Raw genomic sequence first — 17,509 nt, 5'->3', positions numbered from 1 at the left:
TAAAGTAATAAATGCTAATCTGCTCTAGGGACTTTCCTTTGTAGGTAGGATAATTAATTGAAAAACAAAAATCTTGATCCCATATATTACTTGGTCTTTTGTTTATGCCCTTATTTTGCCCTGGTAGAAGCAAGTTGCCAGTAACACCCTTGCCTTAATATGAGAGGTATAAAACTTCATGGTAAATATTACTTTAATTTTCAAGGGAAGAACAGGAAGGATAGACGACTAGAATTGGTGTTAAAGTCTAGGTGACAGGTCCTAAGTAATGAAACCATCATGATGCTTCCTTCCCATGCTTTCAAAGGATGTTTGGTAGAGCGTATCTTTTGGAGTTGTTTATTTAAACTAGGAGGTTAGACTAGGTAATCTTTTGGTGTACCCAGGCTCAAGGAAGTAAACACACAGAATGAAAGATAAAGCACTGTAAAAATATGCTGCTGAATGTTTTTTTTTTTTCTCCATATACTCCATTATGCTTGTTCTTTTCATTTGTCCAGATGACTTCACCTCAGGTATTTCTGAGTTAGAGATCTTTAGACTTTTACATCATCACTGTAGGTCTATTTCATGCACAAATAGTGAGAATGAGCCTTAAGTGTTAATTGGGTGACGACACCCTGTCTAACTGAAGTTCCCAATTATTTCTGGGATCCAGGGAAGTTTCCTAATCAGAGTTTTTAACTTCTTTTTTTTTTTTTTTCCAATATATCTCTCTGATGAAAGGGATTGTGTTTTGGCTGTTATATCTGGGAAATTTTAAAAAACTAATTTTTTTTGTTACACAAAAATTATATATTCATTATGGAAAATTAGAAAATACAGATAAACACCAAGAAGAAAATAAAAGTCACCCTTGGTTCCATAAGAGCTCTGCAGTTTTTCTTTTTCTTTTTTTTTTTTTTTTGCGGTACGCGGGCCTCTCACTGTTGTGGCCTCTCCCGTTGCGGAGCACAGGCTCCGGACGCGCAGGCTCAGCGGCCATGGCTCACGGGCCCAGCCGCTCCGCGGCATGTGGGATCTTCCCAGACCGGGGCACGAACCCGTATCCCCTGCATCGGCAGGCGGACTCCCAACCACTGCGCCACCAGGGAAGCCCTGAAGTTTTTCTTTTTATATCCATATTATTAACGAAAAATGGGTTCATGATAAATATTGATGCGTAACCTTCTTTCATGCTACACTGCTTTGCGAACTTCTTTACATGTCAGTAAATGTGCTGTATCGTCATTTTGAAGATACGTCAACAGCCTTTAATGGGTAGGGTTAGTTTACCGTGACCAGAGATGTCGGCTTTGCAGTGACTACCTAATTTCTCAGAGGCCATAGAGGGCCATGATTATCCTCTTCCCACTTACTGACAATATCAAATTTTTTCTCCTGGTTAACATATTGATAAAAATGGTTAAATGTTGAACTAATTTACTGGTGAAATGTTAACCATTGCATAAAGTAATTACAACTTTGCCAGTTTTTGATGCCAGTAACAGCATATGGGTGTCCATTTGGGGGAATTTATTTTTAATTTCTGCAGGTTCTTTTTAGTTCTCGATCATTTTTATTGTTATGCTCATGTTGCAAACATAAAGGAGTAAAAAGATCCACATTTGGGTCATAATCTTAGGTTTCTGCTGATATCTTTGCTGTAGACCTAGATGATAAGTGAGACTTTCCCTTTTTTTTTTTTTGCGGTACACGAGCCTCTCACTGTTGTGGCCTCTTCCGTTGCGGAGCACAGGCTCCGGAAGCGCAGTCTCAGCGGCCACGGCTCACGGGCCCAGCCGCTCCGCGGCATGTGGGATCTTCCCGGACCGGGGCATGAACCCGCATCCCCTGCATCGGCAGGCGGACTCTCAACCACTGCACCACCAGGGAAGCCCTACTTGGTCCTTTTTAAATTTAATTTTTTGCCTTTGTCTGTCTGTATTTATGTATTTATTTGTTTATGCACGCGATACGAGGGCCTCTCACTGTTGTGGCCTCTCCCGTTGCGGAACACAAGCTCCTTAGGCGCAGGCTCAGCGGCCATGGCTCACAGGCCCAGCCACTCCGCGGCATGTGGGATCTTCCCGGACCGGAACACGAACCCGTGTCCCCTGCATCGGCAGGCGTACTCTCAACCACTGCGCCACCAGGGAAGCCCCGCATTTGTGTTTATTGATCATAGGATTATAGCACTTTTATAGCTAGGAGGGGACTTGGATCATCTGATCTATCCAGCCCACTGTGTAGGTTCAGAAATTGAGACCTAGAGAGATATGAATACTGGTGCAAGATGTGGGACAAAAAGAGCTAACATTTATCTTCTGCTTATTGTGTTTGCCAGGTACTATGCTAAGTGCTTTACAGACACTGTCTTTTAAGTGTTACGATAACCCTGTTTGATGGGTGAGGAAACTGGAGGCTCAGAGAGGTTAAATATTTTGCCTGGGATAACTTAGCAGATCAATGGCAGAGCTAGAATAGATCCTAGCTCTGTCTTCTAGCATTGTTACAGGGTTTTTACGTGGATCATGCCATTTAATACCGACCTGAAGCAGGCTCATGGAGCACTGTCATCTGTCCTTGGACTTGAAGTTTTACATAAGACAGCTGACTTTCAGGTTTGGGTGCTACTTTTGGAAATGGTACTAGATGTGAGTTTTTCACAGTGATATTTGAGATAATCTTGGATTTGTCAGGAGGGTGCAGTAACTGAGGCAGCTGTTTGAAATACTGAGGGCTTCATTTGCTAATAAGGAAAGGATAAAAATGAATTACTGAAAGAGACCTCTTTTGTCTTTTCTTCCTTGTTGAAAAACTTTCCTACTTTACTCCGTGCCTTAATAATAACTTTAAAATAAACTAAAATCTCTAAATAAGTCTTGAATACTCATGGCAGAAATATTGTTTTCATTTTTTATTCAGCACACATTTGTGGGACAGGTACTGTTACGAAGTGCAGGCTTGTACTGCTCCCCACACAGCAGGCCAGTAAATTGAGAAACGAGTTGTTGGGGCAAAGAATAGTGACTATTTGGAAGGCTAGCACACCAAGAAGATGGTGGACTAGTTTCCCAAAGAACCATCTTGCCTGGGTTTGGGTGCTAGTTTCCTTCAGAACAAAGAAGGGGAGGTGAGGGGTAAAGTAAAAAAGGTGATACGTTGTTGCTAATATTTCCTGGTTCAGGCCAGAACGGGAAGGGATATGTTCATTTCTTCTTACCTGCATCCATTCTCAGGTGGGCCTGGTTAGGATATTCCAAGGGTATTCCAATACTAAACCAAGGTATTTTAGCTTAACTGGGAGACAGGGTTCCTGGAGATGGCTCATTATGTATACTTTAAGCTGTAGGCAACATCCATTTAATGATTAACTTATAGCAAAAGCAATAGAATACAAAGGTTAAAGTAGAAGAAACAGATCAATATGGAGTCAGGTTCTTCCCTATTACAAGTATTACCTGCCAGGCCTTGAATCAGATGCTGGTAACAGGGAGATGGGACACTTAGTGCCTGTTAACAAGTTGCTTACAATGTAGTGAGGAAGACATAAAATGCACTACAGTATTGTGATACTGTAACTGCAATATGCTAGTACAATGTAACAAGTGCTGTGATAGCAGTATCCACATCTTGCTATGGAGAAAGGGGCTACCCCTTTCCCCATACCACGTAAAGCAGAGTAGGAGCTTTGTAAAGTTTTCAGAGACATCCCAGAGGAATTGGGGAGGCAGTGAAATCTGAGTGTTGAGAGATAAGTAGGGTTGGCTTCTAAATGGAAAACATTAGTAGAGGCGTTGTCCTGAAAGGCAAGGAGAGTTACAAAGGAATGGTAGTACAGTTTTGGTGTGATAAGGCCTAGAAAGTATCCATTGACTTTGGTTCGTGGGAACTTACTGTTGACTGTGAGGAGCATCTAATGGTAGAGAAGAGCAGTAGGGTCAAAGCCACTGACCATAATTAAGGAAGAAATGAGAATAAAGGTCATGAGTTTAGGTCATAAAGAGTGTTTGATGTGAAAGGAAGAAGACATTCTTAAAGGTTGATTTAAAGTAGGTTCTTACTCAATGTTTATATAACAAAACATTGGATAGGGTACCAGAACATTTATCCCTCTAACATTCTTCACTAAAAAAATGATTGCTTCACCGCCTTTGCTTAAAACACTTTAAGTGGTTTCCAGGATAGTAGCTTCTAGGATGAAGAGTAAAATCCTCAGTATTACCTAATACTAGGGTGACCGTACAATTTAGCATTCAAACAGGGTTACTTCCTTCTTGGTGTGAAAGAGGGAGCTATTGATAATTATGCTGGGACACTGGCATCAATGGAAATTACCCTAGACAAACTTGGACATACCTAAAAGTTCTTCTCTTTATGAGCTGGCTCCTGAATGACTGTGGGTTCAACTCACACCATACTTGGTCTTGCTCTCTCCTCCCCAACCATGAAATTTTTTATTCAGTCCTGTTTACCATGCTGTCTCTTAATAGGGCCTTTGCATATGCAGTTTCCTTTGTCTGGACTTCTGTCATCATTGGGTTAACTCCTCCTTAAACATCAGATCTCTAATTCATTACTTAAGGAAGTCTTCCCTATCTGGTTTTGTAAATGTGAGCTTTTACCAAAAAAACCCCAAAACCTGTGACTATCCAACAAATGTGTATGTGTGAACATAATTTAAGGATTCAGAGATCTCCAAGACTTCTTATGAAAAAATTACCTTCAGCTATTTTAACTGCTCGTTTGATATTTATCTTGATATCTAAATGGCATTATTGACTTTGTGCCATGGAAGATGAGGAATTGACTTTTTCATTTTGTTCTTCATAACAAATTTTTCTTCCTCTTATCCTCCCAATAGTCATACATTACATTTTAGTTGAGATTAGTTTAGATCAGTTTTGGTATATAAAGTATTATTTCACTGTGTTCTGCTGCAAATGTGTCTGTAGCACCAATTCACTCATATGTGACTGGTAAATAGAGAAATGATATTGTAATTAGAGGTTGTATTGACTTATATATGACTTTTCCTAGTAAAGGAGAGTCAGAATATCAAGAGTAGAGTTCAGAGGGAAAGAAAGCTCTGATTTCAACTCTATTTTAAGAAAGTTAAAGGAGTGCCTGCACCCAGGATTCCCTCCCCCAGAGAGGTGTGCACCACCTTTGTTCTTGTAGCCGGGGTTGTGTTCAGAGTCTATTTCTATCTCTAATGTCTCAGTTCCTGCAAGCCAGCATGGCCACTCTGATGTTGTTGTGCATCTCTGAGCATCTCTTGAGGCAGCTCTAGACACACTAAACTGACTGCTTGCATTGTCCAAGTCATCTCCTGGAGTACTAATTATCATCATTATTATTTTTAAAAATTTATTATTATTTTTTTAATTTGTTTTTGGCTGCATTGGGTCTTTGTTGCTGCACGTGGGCTTTCTCTAGTTACGGTGAGTGGGGGCTACTCTTCGTTGTGGTGCATGGGCTTCTCACTGGTGGCTTCTCTTGTTGCGGAGCATGGGCTCTAGGCGCTCGGGCTTCAGTAGTTGTGGCATACAGCCTCAGTAGTTCTGGCTTGTGAGCTCTAGAGCGTAGGCTCAATAGTGTGGCACACGGGCTCAGTTGTTCCACGGCATGTGGGATCTTCCTGGACCAGGGCTCAAACATGTGTCCCTTGCACTGGCAGGTGGATTCCTAATCACTGAACCACCAGGGAAGTCCCTGGGGTACTAATTATGTTACTGCTAGTGCTCTGGTTACAAGGTTGCATAGGTTTTTAGTGGTTTGTTCCAACCTTATTTTTCCCATTCTTTGTTAATTTTAATATGTGCAGAATGTAAGCGTTTTCAGGAACACATATATTGTGTTATAGCAAAAATACCTATACTCTATGAACATAACCCCCAGCAGAATTCAACAGTGTACTATACTTAGTTTCCCTTCCCTATACCACCTTTTGATTGCTTGTGAAAATAGGATTTTTTCCTACTTACTTAGTTTTGTCTAACTATAAAGAAAGATGATACCAGTTGTTAAAACACCAAGTCATTCAGAATCAGGAGGCTTTCTATTAGTTTTATCTTATTTAAAAGAAAATATTTATTTATTTATTGGGCTGCGTTGGGTCTTAGTTGTGGCACACGGGATCTTCATTGTGGCATGTGGGGTTTTTCATTGTGGTACGCGGGCTTCTCTCTAGCTGTGGCACGTGAGCTCAGTAGTTGCAGCACGCGGGCTCTCTAGTTGTAGCACGTGGGCTTTCTAGTTGTGGCGCGCAGGCTCCAGAGCACACGGGCTTAGTAGTTGTGGAGTGTGGGCTTAGGTGCCCTGCGGCATGTGGGATCTTAGCTCCCCGACCAGGAATCAAACCTGCGTCCCCTGCTTTGGAAGGTGGATTCTTAACCACGAGGGAAGTCCCAGTTTTATCTTATTAAAGAAGTATCATTTGGAGTCTGTGCTGTTTTCTAGTCTAGTTGCATATCATAAGCATTGATAGTTTTGGTATAGAATTCTAAGTTGTAAAGAATATTTCCTCAGGATTTTGAAGGCATGCTCTACAGTTTTCTAGCTTCTGTTGTTGCTAAGAAGTACTAATGAGTGAAAAGTTAAAAAGCTTGTATCATCTTTGTGGTCTAGTTCTTAAATTTCACAAGGATGTTCCTTGGTGTGGATCTTTTTTCATCCACTGTGCTGGTCATTTGGTGAGAATTCTTCAGTCTGGAAATTCATGTCTTCAGTTCTTGGAAACATTCTTAAATTATTTTATTGATGATTTCTTCCTCTTATTACTTTTGGAGACTCCTGTTTTTCAAATGTTGGATCTCTTAAATTGATCCTTTAGTTTTCTTATCTTAAAAAATCTCTTTTTCTCTGCTAGATGTTCTCAATTTTATCTTCCAATTTTTGCTGTCATATTCGAAATTTCCAATAGCTTCTTTTTATTCTTAATGGTTCTTTATAGCATACTGATCTCATTTCAGTTTCATGGATGCAATGGTTTCTCTTTTCAGAAGTCTCCGTTTTCCTTCATAGTTCCGATTGTTCCAAGTTAATTTCTTTTTCTAATTGTTTAGGTCTTTGTATCTTTCAGGAAACCAATAGATATCTTAATCAGAAAGGAAAACAATATGGAAAGTAGATGCTTATAAAAAATTATTAGAAGGGTCAGAGAAGCAGTAACAATACCTCAAACACTGTAGAACTGATCTTCTTTGGGAGCTTTTATTTATGTCTGAGGTCACCACTGAAACCACTGAATTGAAAAAACAGTGTATAGCTATACTTCAGGACCAGGAAGCTGTCACTGCTGTTGCTGTAAGAACAACTGCCTCATGACACCAAGCAAGCTGGAGAATGGACTTAGAATGGACATTATTTCAGAAAAACTTTACAGACCAATATCCCTTATGAATATAGGTGCAAAAATACTGGCAAACCAAACCCACCAACATGTAAAAGGATTATACACCATCACCAAGTGGGATTTATCCTGGGAATGCAAGGTTGGTTCAGTCTGTGAAAGGAAACAGTGTAATATACTGTTATTAATAGAATGAAGGACCAAAACCATATGATCATCCCAATAGAGGAAGAAAAAGCATTTGACAAAATGTACCAGTCTTTCATGATAAAAATATTCAAATGAGGGATAAAAGGGAACTTCTTAACTTGGTAAAAGGTATCTGTGAAAAACCTGTAGCTAACATCATATTTAATGGTAAGGACTGACTGCTTTCTCCCTAAGGTCAGGAATAAGACAGGGTTGCCCACTCTTACCACTTATATACAACATTGTATTGGAGGTTCTAGCCAGGGCAGTTAAGGAAGAAAAAGAAATCAGGCATTCAGATCGGAAAAGAAGTAGTAAAACAACTACACAGTTGACGCTTGAACAGCATGGGGGTTGGGGGGGGCCGACTTTTGCAAGGCAAAAATCCATGTATAACTTATAGTCAACCCTCTGTAGCCAAACAACTGCAGATCATGTAGTACTATAGTTTTTAGTATTGAAAAAAATCTTCACATAAGTGGACCCTTGTAGTTAAAACCTTTGATGTTCAAGGGTCACCGGTGTCTCTATTTGCAGATGAAATGATTCTAAGAAAATCCTAAGGAATCTGTAAAAAACAAAAACTAAAAGCTCTTGAAAGCTAATAAACAAGCTCAGCAAGATTTCAGGGTATGAAAGCAATGTACAAAACTCAGCTGTATTTCTGTAAACTAGCAGTGAACACTTTCAAAAATGAAATTAAGAAAACTTCATTTTCCATAGCATCAAAGAGATGAAGTACTTAGGAATAAATTGAACAGAAGAAGTATAAGACTTGTATACTGAGAATCACAAAACATTGTTGAAAGAAATTAAAGACCTAAATAAGTGGAAGGACATCCTGTATTGATGGATTATAAGACTTAATATTGGCATATATATATGTATTTTTGGCGGGGGTGGTGTCAAGAAGCAAAAACATCTACTGAATATAAAACTAAAAAAGACAGAGTCCTCCTGGGCCCAAGAGACCCATGGCAGGAAGCCAAGAGTTCTGCATCAGCGCTGCTCTGGGGAGCCCTGGAAGAAGTCATTGCACATGGTAGTGATGAGGGGTAGAAAAACAGTGTACTCCTGGAAGTACACCTACTGGTTGCTGTCCTTGGTCCAGATCACCCATCAGCTTCTTCAGGCCCTCCTCATCCACCTTCTCCGCCACAAAGTTGGGCAGCTCCCTGTGCAGAATTCCTTCATCTCCCCCTTAGTCAGCTTGAACTTGTTGCCCTCTTGGTTGGAGTACTTGTGGAAGGTGGTGACCATCACAGCCAGAACCTGCTTCAGGGTACTGGACATCTTGGATCTGGGGCTGCTGGTCTTGGAGGGTCTCCTGGGGAGGTGGGGGTTGGCTGTGGTTCTTCTGGGACCATGAAAGCTGGTGGCAGACATTTTGGGGAGTATCCATCTGCATGAACTCTCCTCGAGGTGGACATCTTGCCCAGGTAACCAAACTGAGACCTGGCTCCACCCAACAGTCTGTAGGCTCCAGTGCTGGGACGCCTCAGGCCAAGCCGCCAACCAGGTGGGAACACAGCCCCACCCATCAGCAGACAGGCTGCCCTAAAACTTCCTGAGCCCACAGCCGTGTCTAGACACCTTAATATTGTTAAGATGGCAATTCTCCCCAAATTGACCCACAGATTCAGTGCAGTTTCTATCAGAATCACAGCTGCCTCATTTGTAAATTGAGAAGCTGAGCCTAAAACGTAAATGGAAATGCATGGTATCCAGAATAGCCAAAACAATCTCAAAAATTGGAGGAGTCAGTTCTTGGTTTCAAAGTTTACTACAGTAATGTGTGTGGTATTAATATAGGACAAAAGAATTTCAGGTTTTTTTTTTTTTTTTTTTCCCCTTTGCGGTACACGGGCCTCTCACTGTTGTGGCCTCTCCCGTTGCGGAGCAGAGGCTCCGGACGCGCAGGCTCCGGAAGCGCAGGCTCAGCGGCCATGGCCCACGAGCCCAGCAGCCGCTCCGCGGCATGTGGGATCCTCCCGGACCGGGGCACGAACCTGTGTCCCCTGCGTCGGCAGGCGGACTGTCAACCACTGCGCCACCAGGGAAGCCCAGAATTTCAGGTTTTAATGACCCTGCTTGTCAGCAGCAAAATTGCCACAAAGACCAGGACGGTGGCCCCATGATACTTCCTTCTTTCATTGCTTATGGATGTATTAGAGTACCTAATTTTCATCCAGAAGCCTAGCTGCAAGAGATTCTGGCAAATGTAGTTTTTAGTTTTCTAGTTTAAGAAAGTACAACTGGGAGGGTGGTATGGCCATTGGGTGAGTCAATTCACAGAGTTTTTCTCTGAGGTCTGATGACTATTGTATGTCCTCTGTATTCAGAAGTAGGGCTCTAAAAATCTGATGGGAAGCTCTACACATGAGTGGGGCTTCTTGACTAAGCTTCATTGTGTAACAGTGGAATCATTTCACTGGGAACACCCAGTATCAGTGTCTTCAGGTCTTCTCTCTTGGGCTTTGGCTGCACAGCGTACTTTAAGCTGAGGGAGATTGAGAGGCAACATCAGCATCTGTAAAAGTCCACTGGAATTCTCCTGCCTTTTCAGTATGGTAGTGCTGCCTTTGGCTGTACCAGGTGACACCAGGTCTGAGATTCTGTTTTATTCCTTAGAGAGTAAACCTTTCCTCTTTTATCCTGTGAATGAAGGGCCATTGGCCCAGGAGCATGGAGTGCGATCTGCTTTGCTTCCTAGATAGATTTTCATCTAGTCCTACTTCAGAGTACCAGGGTATCTCTTGCTATCAGCAGTATCTGCAGTATAAATTAGGTTACTTCTCACATAGCCCTGTGTCTGACTTTGGGATTCAGCACTCTTGGGTGGACTAAGCTCGTTTTCACTCATCTAATTTCAGCTTCTAAAATTTTGTTCTTTCCTTGTCAGTTGTTTTCATTGTGAATTTGTTCCTCAGTTGTTTAGTTGTGTTTCTGGAAGGGGTAATAGTGGAGTAATGTCTAATGTGCCATTTTTACCCAGAAGTTACATCAGGTGTTCTTGCAGCACTGTGTACTTTTTTGTCTTAGACAAGAAAGTTGCTGACAAGTTTGATTTGTTAAGACAATTTTGTGTGATTGATTGATTCCCTTATTAGAGTGGAATCTCTCTGTGGACAGGGCTAGTGTCTGATTTTGCTTCTTGTATCAGCATGTTTCCTAGCACTCTCTAGGCTCCCCCCAAATAATTCTTGACTTAGTAATAACCATTTTTTTAGGAGACTATTTTCCTATAAGATTGGGTTGCATATAACCCATAGAGGAGCAGTGAAATAACTAATGATACTAGTAACTGTATTGTTGGATAAAATCTGGGTTTGAAAAGTGATTTTCTGATGTGAAAAATGGCTATTGGCATAAAATCAGTCTCTTTCTGACCACACTATATAAAATGATCACCCTGCTCCGCGGCACGCGGGATCTTCCCGGACCAGGGCACGAACCCACGTCCCCTGCATCAGCAGGCGGACTCCCAACCACTGCGCCACCAGGGAAGCCCCTCTCTCTCTTTTTTAAAAATAAAATTTATTTATTTATTTATTTTTGGCGGTGTTAGGTCTTCGTTGCTGTGCGTGGGCTTTCTCTAGTGGCGGCAAGTGGGGCTACTCTTCGTTGCAGTGTGCGGGCTTCTCCTGTTGCAGAGCATGGGCTCTAGGTGTGTGGGCTTCAGTAGTTGTAGCACACGGGCTCAGTAGTTGTAGCTTGCGGGCTCTAGAGTGCAGGCTCGATAGTTGTGGCGCATGGGCTTAGTTGCTCCACAGCCTGTGGGATCTCCATGGACCAGGGGTTGAACCCGTGTCTCCTGCATTGGCAGGTGGATTCTTAACCGCTGCACCACCAGGGAAGTCCCTCTCTAACTCTTTATTCTGATTTATTTTTCTTCAAAATACTGATTACCCCGACTGTATAGGTATTTGTTTATTGTTTGCTTCTCCCCAGTATAGGGTCACAAACCTGTGTCCCCTGCATCGGCAGGTGGACTCTCAACCACTGCGCCACCAGGGAAGCCCAGCTACTCTTATATAAGGTGAACCTGACAATCTATAATAGCTTCTCAAAATTGCTAAGAAGTGATCTAAGCAACCAGAGAGTTGCCTAGTATTTTGCTAAAGAATATTATGAATGGGACTTAAAACTGACCTCAGAGTTAGTTTTGGTTTCCGTAAGCTGTTGTTTTATCTGATATGTGAAGGCAGTCATTTAAAAAATCCAGATGTTTGAATTTCTGTTTTTTATCTTTAGAAACATGAATGTTTCTTGTCTGTTTTTTTCAGATGTGTAGCTTTTAAAAGTCTGTATTCTTAAGTCTATCAATATTATACTTTGGGTGAATTTTTCCATAAGAATACACATCTCCAACAGATTTTATGCATTTAGCAAGCATTTGGTGAGCACAAATTCTTGCCCTTATCTATTCTTGTATATATGCAGTGTAATAATCTTTGGTGGGTTTCATGGAAATGCCATTTAATATCCAAAAACTAATTTTGTATACCTTTTTCTAGATATGTAATTATTCTATCTCTAAGAGACCATCTAATAATTTAGGTCTCATTTTCAATTGCTTTATGTAACACTTTGTTCTTATATTTCTGTATATGAGAATCAATGAACAAGGGCAAAAGTACTTGCAAAAAAAGTGAAAATTAATGGCGCTTGTAAAAGAAGGAATCCAAACCCAAGCATGTGTATGGATCCCATACTGAAAATGAACATGGATTCTTTGTTCACGGGTACATAATAGATGATTTAGAAAAGCAGAATTCAGGGACTTTTGTGGCTGTGTTACTAGTCAAACTAGAAAATTCATTCAGCTGAGCGTCTGTGATATATACTGACTTGTATGGTATAAACTGACCAGTGAAATGTTAACAGAAAGGCAATAATTTGCCAATGCTTGATTAATTAAAACTGTAATTTTTAATTAACAGTTTTTTAATTTAAAAACTGTTCTGTAATGAGTTTCAGATTATGTCCTAAGTATGTGTTTGTCCCTCCAGTTCTGCTTCTTAGTTTTTGTTTCACACTAATTCTTTGTTCCCTGTTTAAGTGGTCAGTCTAATTTTTCAAGTGTTAAAATTATAATATGATTCAAGTAGTTATTATATCTTACTAGGTCTTAAGTTATTTTCTGTGTCATATATATGTGATATGACTTTATTTAAATGCTCTACAATTACTACCTAGCAATGATGCATTTACCCTCATTCATTTTCCAGCAATTCTGTAATTGGTTGCATTTTCTTTCTTTCTTTCTTTTTTTTAAATATTTATCTATTTTGGCTGTGCTGGGTCTTAGTTGCGTCACATGGGATCTTCATTCCGGCATGCAGGATCTTTAGTCACGGCACGTGGACTTCTTAGTTGCAGCATGCAGGCTTCTTAGTTATGGCATGCATGTGGGATCTAGTTCCCCAACCAGGGATTGAACCTGGGCCCCCTGCATTGGGAGTGCGAAGTCCTACCCACTGGACCGCCAGGGAAGTCCCGGTTGCATTTTCTAATCTCCACTTCCTTATTGGTGGGAGTAGTGTGGAATGGGGTACCCTTAGACAAATAAAGGATACCCCTGAGGGAGTGGGATACTTGAGTCATCCAAACAGAAAGGGTAGTACAGAGTCCTAAGCGAGCAGACACTGAGTTCCAGAGCCAGGTAGTTCATTCAGTGCGGAAGCCAGGGTTGAAATGCTGATCCGAAAACAAGTCAAGTTCAAAGAGTTGGTAAGTTGAAAAGCCAAGATGATTAAAGCAGTGAAGTACAGTGGTATTGCTGGTAGTCAGAGGTGGTCAGGAGTAATTCAGAAAGTAGCAAGTAACGAGTTGCATTTAGGTTAGTCCTACAGGTCTCAGGAGATTATAAGGACAGGTCTCAGATTGTTAATTAGAACCAGGTTCTGTTGGAGAAGTACATCACTGAGGCTATGTCTTAACTCTTGACTCACTGCTATAGAATGTTAACAGGAATGTAAATGTATCCTTTCCAGTTGATTATTTTTTTTAATGGTCAGATATTCGATTAGACCTGGTTGCTTGCTATGACTGACAGTCAAGCTTACTTGAAATGAAAGCTAATTTTATTTATTTTTATTTATAGATAAGAGTTATAAAATATTTATTTTATTATCATTTATTTTTGGCAGCGTTAGGTCTTCATTGCTGCACGCGGGCTTTCTCTATTTGTGGCGAGCGGGGGCTACTCTTCTCTGGGGTGTGCGGGCTTCTCATTGCAGTGGCTTCTCTTATTGCGGAGTATGGGCGCTAGGCACGTGGTCTTCAGTAGTTGTGGCTCGCGGATTCTAGAGTGCAGGCTCAGTAGTTGTGGCACACGGGCTTAATTGCTCCGTGGCATGTGGGATCTTCCCAGACCGGGGCTTGAACCCGTGTCCCCTGCATTGACAGGCAGATTCTTAACCACTGCACCATCAGGGAAGCCCTAATTTTGTTTATTAAGGAAGGAAATTCTTTTTTGTTTTAATTTTTTTTTTTAAGGAAGGAAATTCTTAATTAGAATAGATTGTTAATTACATTTTATAAAACTTTTTTTTTGCGGTACGCGGACCTCTCACTACTGTGGCCTCTCCTGTTGTGGAGTACAGGCTCCAGACGCGCAGGCTCAGCGGCCATGGCTCACGGGCCCAGCTGCTCCGTGGCACGTGGGATCTTCCTGGCCCGGGGCACGAACCCGTGTCCCCTGGATCGGCAGGTGGACTCTCAACCACTGCGCCACCAGGGAAGCCCTTTATAAAACTTTTTTCTTAGCTGCAATTAAAGTTTAGGTTCTCACGTGAACATTTACAGTAAATCGGCATGTTTTCTGACTTAAACTCAACAGTGTGCATACTTGAGAATGTCTCCTTATCTGGAGGTAGGAATAGGCAGGTCAGTAAGTGAACAAATCCAGTTAGGAAATATACTCAAAGAAAAATGCCAACCTCTTCAGTGATACTTTCTGATAACTTTGGATTCCTGTCTAAATTACTCTTTGTTCCGGAGCATTGTCAGATGTTACTCTGTGCTTAGGTAATGTGTATTTTTCTATTCATGTGCGAATGTTTTATGATGTCAGTTTTGCAGGTTTCTGCACTTTGACCATGTGCTGGTAATTAGCTCAAGACGTCCTGCATCATTTTTTTAAAAACAAATTTATTTTATTCATTTATTTTTGACTACATTGGGACTTCGTTGCTCTGTGTGGGCTTTCTCTAGTTGCGGCGAGCGGGGGCTACTCTTCATTGCAGTGTGTGGGCTTCTCATTGCCGTGGCTTCTCTTCTTGTGGAGCATGGGCTCTAGGCGCGTGGGCTTCAGTAGTTGTGGCATGAGGGCTCAGTAGTTGTGGCTCGTGGGCTCTAGAGCGCAGCCTCAGTAGTTGTGGCGCATGGGCTTAGTTGTTCCGCGGCATGTGGAATCTTCTCGGACCAGGGCTGGAACCCGTGTCCCGTGCATTGGCAGGCGGATTCTTAACCACTACACCACCAGTGAAGCCCTCCTGCATCTTTTTTTTTTTTTTAATGATAATAAGGGTTTATTTCTCACTCCTATGTCCTATAAAGGCTCAGCTGCCACTCCGTTCCATATCTCCATACTGAAGCCAAGCTGATGGAGTAGCCTTTCCTGGGAACATTTCCTGTCATTGAGACAGAGGGAAAGAAAGATGGGAAACTTTTGTTCTCTACATCTGTGTCTTAATTTCTGCCCTGCAAACCAGTTCACCTATACCATTTTTCTAGGTTCCACATATATGCGTTAATATATGATAGTTGTTTTTCTCTTTCTGACTTACTTTACTCTGTATGACAGTCTCTTGCTCCATCCACGTCTCTACAAATGACCCAATTTCGTTCCTTTTTATGGCTGAGTAATATTCCGTTGTATACGTGTACCACATCTTCTTTATTCATTTGTCTGTCAGTGGGCATTTAGGTTGCTTCTGTGTCCTGGCTATTGTAAATAGTGCTGCAGTGAACATTGGGGTGCATGTGTCTTTTTGAATTATGGTTTTCTCTGGGTATATGCCCAGTAGTGGGATTGCTGGGTCATATGGTAATTCTATTTTTAGTTTTTTAAGGAACCTCCATACTGTTCTCCATAGTGGCTGTATCAATTTACATTCCCACGAACAGTGCAAGAGTGTTCCCTTTTCTCCACACCCTCTCCAGCATTTGTTGTTTGTAGATTTTCTGATGATGCCCATTCTAACTGGTGCGAGGTGATGCCTCATTGTAGTTTTGATTTGCATTTCTCTAATAATTAGTGATGTTGAGCAGCTTTTCATGTGCTTCTTGGCCATCTGTATGTCTTCTTTGGAGAAATGTCTATTTAGGTCTTCTGCCCATTTTTGGATTGGGTTGTTTGTTTTTTTAATATTGAGCTCCATGAGCTGTTTATTTATTTTGGAGATGAATCGTTTGTCCGTTGATTAGTTTGCAAATATTTTCTCCCATTCTGAGGACTGTCTTTTCATCGTAGTTTCCTTTGCTGTGCAAAAGCTTTAAAGTTTCATTAAGTCCCATTTGTTTATCTTTGTTTTTATTTCCATTACTCTAGGAGATGGATCAAAAAAGATCTTATTGTGATTTATATCAAAGAGGGTTCTTCCTATGTTTTTCTCTAAGAGTTTTATAGTGTCCGGTCTTACATTTAGGTCTCTAATCCAGTTTGAGTTTATTTTTGTGTATGGTGTTAGGGAGTGTTCTAATTTCATTCTTTTACATGTAGCTGTCCAGTTTTCCCAGCACCACTTATTGAAGAGACTCTTTCCTCCATTGTATATCCTTGCTTCCTTTGTCATAGATTAGTTGACCATAGGTGCATGGGTTGATCTCTGGGCTTTCTATCCTGTTTAATTGATCTATATTACTGTTTTTGTTCCAGTACCACATTGTCTTGATTACTGTAGCTTTGTAGTATAGTCTGAAGTCAGGGAGCCTGATTCTTCCAGCTCCATTTTTTCCCCTCAAGACTGCTTTGGCTCTTCGGGGTCTTGGGTGTCTCCAAACAAATTTTACGATTTTTTGTTCTAGTTCTGTGAAAACTGCCATTGGTAATTTGATAGGGATTGCATTGAATCTGTAGATTGCTTTGGGTAGTATAGTCATTTTGACAATATTGATTCTTCCAATCCAAGAACATGATATATCTTGCCATCTGTTTGTATCATCTATAATTTCTTTCATCAGTGTCTTATAGTTTTCTGCATACAGGTCTTTTGTCTCCCTAGGTAGGTTTTTTCCTAGGTATTTTATTCTTTATGTTGCAATGGTAAATGGGAGCTTTTCCTTAATTTCTCTTTCAGATTTTTCATCATTAGTGAATAGGAATGCAAGAGATTTCTGTGCATTAAGTTTGTATCCTGCAACTTTACCAAATTCATTGATTAGCTCTAGTAGTTTTCTGGTGACATCTTCAGGATTGTCTATGTGTAGTATCATGTCATCTGCAAACAGTGAGCTTTACTTCTTCTTTTCCAATTTGTATTCCTTTTATTTCTTTTTCTTCTCTGATTGCTGTGGCTAGGACTTCCAGAACTATGTTGAATAATAGTGGTGAGAGTGGACATCCTTGTCTTGTTCCTGATCTTAGAGGAAATGGTTTCAGTTTTTCACCATTGAGAATGATGTTTGCTGTGGGTTTGTCGTATATGGCCTTTATTAGGTTGAGGTAGGTTCCCCCTATGCCCACTTTCTGGAGAGTTTTTATCATAAATGGGTGTTGAATTTTGTCTAAAGCTTTTTCTGCATCTATTGAAATGATCATATGGTTTTTATTCTTCAATTTGTTAATATGGTGTATCACGTTGATCAATTTGCATATGTTGAAGGATCCTTGCATCACTGTGATAAATCCCACTTGGTCATGCTGTATGATCCTTTTAATGTGCTGCTGGATTCTATTTGCTAGTAATTTGTTGAGGATTTTTGCATGTATGTTCATCAGTGACATTGGTCTGTAGTTTTCTTTATTTGTAGTATCTT

At 40.8% G+C, this 17,509-nt stretch overlaps 1 protein-coding gene and 1 pseudogene across 1 annotated transcript in view; one reads left to right on the top strand and one right to left on the bottom strand.

Moving 5' to 3' along the window:
• Positions 1 to 17,509, top strand: part of LMNB1 (lamin B1) — a 64,493-nt gene that overhangs the window by 8,313 nt on the left and 38,671 nt on the right. The gene's annotated exons all lie outside the window — the stretch shown is intronic.
• Positions 8,525 to 8,818, bottom strand: LOC112407759 (protein S100-A2 pseudogene; annotated as a pseudogene).

The sequence above is a fragment of the Neophocaena asiaeorientalis genome, unplaced genomic scaffold (assembly GCF_003031525.2).
Source record: "Neophocaena asiaeorientalis asiaeorientalis breed wild unplaced genomic scaffold, Neophocaena_asiaeorientalis_V1.1 scaffold149, whole genome shotgun sequence".
Taxonomy (NCBI): Eukaryota; Metazoa; Chordata; class Mammalia; order Artiodactyla; family Phocoenidae; genus Neophocaena; species Neophocaena asiaeorientalis.
The sequence above is the reverse complement of the archived record's forward strand: the minus strand, read 5'-3'. Positions and strand labels throughout refer to the sequence as shown.